This window comes from Elephantulus edwardii, unplaced genomic scaffold, assembly GCF_000299155.1.
Source record: "Elephantulus edwardii isolate Elephantulus edwardi_28Jun2011 unplaced genomic scaffold, EleEdw1.0 scaffold00114, whole genome shotgun sequence".
Classification (NCBI taxonomy): Eukaryota; Metazoa; Chordata; class Mammalia; order Macroscelidea; family Macroscelididae; genus Elephantulus; species Elephantulus edwardii.
The window spans coordinates 6,459,590-6,465,459 of NW_006399864.1; the positions used below are offsets into that span (position 1 = coordinate 6,459,590).

General features: G+C 40.5%; 1 pseudogene; it reads right to left on the minus strand.

Annotated features, from left to right (window-relative positions):
- Positions 1-381: 381 nt before the first annotated feature.
- The window catches only part of LOC102844508, a 120,310-nt pseudogene continuing 114,821 nt past the window's right edge, over positions 382-5,870 (minus strand).

Below are 5,870 nucleotides of genomic sequence, written 5' to 3' on the forward strand. Positions count from 1 at the left end.
GAGAAAGATGGGAAATCTCCTCCCATGCAATTTACAACCCCTGAAAACCTTCTGGAAGGTCAGCTATGAGTTGGTTCAATTCAATGGCAATTAATGTCTTTTAAAAATGTTTTTCCATCTAATCCAATTGATGCCTAATACAGTTACTCAATAAGATAACTCCCTTTGAGAAAGCTACCAAAAAGATGTGTTTTGTTTTGTTTTTTTTTTTGTTTTAAATATAAACATTTAGTCAGTAAGTTTATCAAATGTATAAAATAAGATAAATGCATACACCAGCTTTCACTCAAAATGCCACTTTATAAATTATGTAATACTTGTTTACATCGTGAGTTCACACCTTTGGCTATGATGTCAGCTGCGGATCGAATCCTGGTGATGTCAGAAGTTTACATGATTTCCGATATCGTTGATCTGCTTCACCATTTCCCTTATATATGTTCACCCTCTTCCTTCAGGTTGGACCGAATGCACTTTCGCTGGTAGGCACTGAGAGTAATGGTGGGCTTTGGAGGACTCAATACCTTTTCCATCTGGCGCTGTTGATAGTCCTTTTTCCTAGTAATCTGTTTAATGGCATTGCCCAGATGTCTCAGTTGATCAGGTATCAACTGTAGTTCTTTCTTCACGTCCCTTTCACTATCGGAGAGCACTGGGAGTCGAGAGGGAAAACTGTGCAGCACTTTTTTCATCCTATTCATGATGTCTTCCTGTTTCTCCTTAGCTTCTTCGTACTTGTCAGCTAAGTGCTCAGCCTTTTCCCGTAGACTTTTACTTTGCTCTCGACAATAACGGAGATCTTCTAGTTGTTTAGTTTTCTGGTCACACAGTAATTTGACCCTGCGCTGGATCTCTTCCATTGCCAGGTCCTGTTTAAGGACGTACTGTCTCGGAACACCTGTGTGGCTCCACTAAGGAGCTGAAGACATTCCTCTGGAGGAGGGGCTGTGTCCTTTGCAGAAGACTTCAAAAGTGCTGGGTTAGCAACACTCGGCTGTAAAATGCTTCTAATGTGCTTCTCAAATGAATTCAGGGTTTCAACCAGAATGCGAAGGGAAGACCCTGCCACTTCAACATCTTCTCTGGTACAAAGAAGAGGAGGTGATGCTGAGTGGACAGTGCTTAATTAAGGCCTTATGAGGCATTCATACGTACTGGTGATGAAGATCATTGTGGGTCCCAGGATGTCAGGAACAATCCAGAATCCTCGAATCAGAGCTGGCTGCCTGCATGGCGGTAGCTTTGTACAAAGGATGTGTTCCACAAAGCACTTCTGATCTGTAGAAAGTTCCTGTAAGCTACCCTTATCTTCTTCATCTGATGCAAGAAATTTTTGAAGTTCATGAATCCAAGTTAAGCCAATACTGTGCACTCCAGCTTCATGAGTGCAGTGATATCTACAGGGGACATTTGGAATCTCTGTGAAGTTTGACTCAACAAGAAAAGTCAGAATCAAAGGGCTCCTTGTCTACAGACGCCAATTTCAGGGCCAGCTCCAGTTCCACACACTCAAACACATACAGTGAAGGGACGAGGTCAGCCTTGGAATCCCAAGACTTTTCTGAAGTCTGGTCATCCTCTTCTTCCCCTCCAGCACCACTGACTGATAGAGCATCCCTGATTCAGTAGCGATCACGAAAATGTTGGGGACACAGGGTAAGCAGAGGATGGCGCAGGCGTCTTAACCATAGTTGTCCTCAGCTGCAGGATGCATGGGCAGCGGCCCTAACAGCTTCCCTATATTCCCAGTGTTGTGTTGCAGACCAACGTATGTGAGGAAAGTCTCTCCATTCTCAGTGGATACGCAACTACTTCATCTTTGCCTTGCTGACCAAATACATTTTTCGAAACTGTTGCCAATGGCCCAAAGTCAAATGCAACTGCTGTCTCTCCTAGAGATGCAGTATATGTTCTTCTTTTATTGAGTATTAGACTTTCTTCTTCTGCTTCTGAAAGTACATTCACCTTGGCAGGTGTCTGAGGCTCACGCAGAGAATAAATTCTTATCACGTTATCTGATGTTAACAGCACTAGGTGAGGATCCAGCATTTCACTTGGATACCAGGCTGCATGCTTTAGAATCAGAGAGGTAGAACTGGTGAAAAATCTCTCAGCAATTGGAGTGGTACTACAATTCACTATCGATTTTCCACCTTCAAATTCAGAATTCCTTCCCCATCTTTTAGGTAATTCTAATACTGTAAGTCCTTTGAGTCCTAGAAGTGCTACATGATGCTGTGTTGGACTTAACAAGACTTGATAGACTTCAAACAGGGGTGGATTTATACACAGCAGTTTCTGATACTCAGAAAGGGAAGGTTCCTCACCACTGCCACTGAGGCTCCAAAGACGAACAACTAGGAAGGAGTTGTCCGTCCCGTCTCACGGGAGGGAGAATTTGAAAGATACTACACAGGCTCAAACAACTGACTTTTGTCTTCTAAGCATTAAACATTAGTGTGTTTATTTATGCTTTCTGTCACTATTTAGGGAAGTCTCGGCCCATAGTGGTAAGGAACTGCACTGGTAACCCAAAGGCATATGTTCGGATATACTAGCTTCCACATGGAAGAATGATGGATAATCTTCTCTCATACAGTTTACTGCCTATGAAAATTCATTGAAAATTCACCTATGAGTTGATTCCATCTTGATGGCACATTACCGGAAAGAAAATGATGACCCTATCATATTTTATTCTTTTTAAGTCATTGCAACACAGAAAATTAAGCTGATATCACAACATAAAATCCAAACCCAATAGCTAAGCTCTACAATAAAATCTTACAGGTCCAATATTCCTATCTGACACTAGCAATCATAAAAAATGTAGAATTATCCCCTTCAGAATTTCCCTACTTGGCTGAAAATCAACTTATATTGGTGAGAAGCAAGGGAGAAGAAGGATACTGATAGATAAATTACTCACCCTTCATTCCTGACAAGAAGAGACCCAAAGTAACAATCAATCCATGTGATTCTCATGCCGAAGCAGTGATTTGGGGCCAGTTTGGTAACATACTCTTTTATAATTAGTATCATTCTACTCTTGCTTACATTTTTTAATCCCCAATCCTAGCTGTGGAAGAATTACATGTTCCCAATTAGGGAGCTTTGGTGGCTTATTGGTAAGGAATTGAACTGCCAACACAAAGGTACACAGTTTGAATCTACCAGTTGCTCTGCAGCAGAAAGATGAGAAATCAATTCCCTTGTCATTTATTGCTTCTGAAAATCTCTTTGAAGGGTCAACTATGGGTCAGTTCAGGATACTCAACAACAACAACAACAACAACAAGGGAGCTTTGGTGGCACAGTGCTTTATATGTTATTAAAAGAATAAGGGTTACATTGGGTTGGCCATATCAGACATCAACAACTCCATAAAGGGGAACTGTCCCCATAAATAGCACTCACAACACAAGACCCATTCTCTTGAGGTCAGACATGTCCTCTACTCTCCATACCTCTTTCTACTCATCCTAACACCATTTTTACTCCTTTGTTGTTGTTGATTGCCACTGAGTTGAGCATGACTCATAGCAACCCTATAAATGAAAGGCCTAAAGACCCTCTACAACTATTGACATTTATCAACGTTCATAGAGTTTCCAGCGGCATATTGTTTAGGAAGTGGATGCCACCAGAGCAAACTTTTACTCCCTTACTGGGTCTGAAGTCCTTTGTGATAGCTCACAGAGCACAGTCCTACAATTATGGTTCTCCTTCCAATCTTCAAAAAACTTGGGCAAAAGTCTGCTAGCATTGGTCACAAGGTCAACTCTGCCTCTTGTCAGGTCTCTGGTTCTCTTCCGCTGACTTCTATGGCTGTTTCTTCCTTAGCTCTGGTCTGGGTGGAAAAAAATCTCTGGCCCTGAAGGACGTACTGTATTCCCTCGTTTGCTGGTGATGAGATTCTCAAATTCTGTTGCTAGATCCACTCAATTTAATGGCAAGACTAACGAATCCTTTTGTGGACTGGGTAGATTTTCCAATACCTTGTGGTTAGGCTATCAAACATTATTCCCACTTATCCACATGGCAGAGTCAAAGTGAATGGTTGGGAAAGCTATTTTGAACAATAAACCCTTAACACCATACATATTTTGCTATAAACTACAATGTTATTGATTCAAAACCATCAGCTGCTCATAGAGACAAAGATAGGTACCTCTTCATCAAGATTTATACCTTTATCCACTCAGGAAGGTTATTAAAAGTTGAACTTGTCTCACTGGTAGTAGACTTAGTTTGAATTTAGTAAGCCCATAAGCTTTTTCTCAGGCTCAGTTTTCTAAAGTACCAAGGCTGGAAAAATGACATATCAAACATATATGTATACAAGGTAAAGCCCAGAACACTTAAAAGCTTTAAACAGAGTGATACTCAGGAATATAAGAACATTGTTGTTGTTGTTGTTCAGTGCCTTTAAGTTTAGTATAATTCAGTGACCCTATGAAGTACAGATCTGAACCCTGCTCTATCCTGTGTCATCATATCATCCCCTCTACACTAGGGATCATTGTTACAGCCAATGTGTCAACCCCTCACATGAGGGTCTTCCTCTTTTCACTACTCCTTCACTTTTGCAAATAGGATTTTTTTTTCTAACAACATACTTGATGCATGTGAGACAAAGTTTCACTACCCTTGCCTACAATGAGCACCCTGAATGCACCAAGGAACACTCTTACTGCACCTTTTACAAGGCATAATTTTGTCATTTTGATAGTCCATGAGATAATTAGTACTCTTTTCCAGCCCCACAAGTCAACGGCATTGATTTTTCTTCTGTTGAAGTCTCAGGTGCATACCAAGTCATTGCAGACTGTGGTGTGGGTTAGGGATACCTTCTCTTTAAACTGACATCCTTGTTCTCCAGCACCTTTGCAAAGTTCCTTGATTACAGACTATCCCAATCCAACTGGTCTTTTTTAATTCCTGACTGAGTAAAAAGGTTGTTGACTGTGGATCTAAGCAAGATGAAAACACTGACAATTTCTGTCTTTTCTCCATCTATCAAGATGTTCGCTATTGGCCCAGTGGTGAAGATTTTTTTCTTTTCTTGATTTTAAGAGAAGAATGTTAGCTACCATTTATAAACACTCATCTGTCAAGAAGCTTTCTAAATAATATAGCAGTTTAACTCATCATCTTTACTACAACACTGCTAATCAGACACTGCTACTTCACCATAATAGATGGAAAGGAGATCTTTCAGAGACTGACCAAAGATGATGATGATGATGATGATGATGATGATGATGATGATGATGATTATTGTTAGGTGCCTTTGCATTGACTATGACTCATAACAACCCTACGAACAACAGATCTAAACCTTGCGCTATCCTGTGCCAACCTCATAATCTCTGAGATGCTCTATCTCATGGTTACATTCCAAGTGCCAATTCAGTTTGATGTGGATTTGACTCTCTCTCTCATCATTCACCTTTTTCAGGATGATTTTATTTTCCTATGAATTTGTGTCAATCGACAATATACCCGAATTAGGTTAGATGAAGTTTCATCATTATTATCTCTAACAAGTACCTTGGTTGCACTCCCTCTAAAATAGACTTGTTTGAGTTTTGACAGTCCATGTCATATCCATGATGCTTTGCTAACACAACCATTCAAAGGCTTTAATGATTCTTCAATGTGGCAGTCTGCTCTCAAGAATATTTACAGCTGTTCATACCCTGGTGAATACATTCCATCATGTTGTATAGTGCTGTTACTTGTTAGGGTTGACTTTTTGGCAATGTTGTTGTTGTTGTTGTTATGTGTCGTAGAGTTATTTTCGACTCATAGTGACGCTATGTACAACAGCACTAAACCCTGCTCTACCCCATGCCAATCTCATTGCC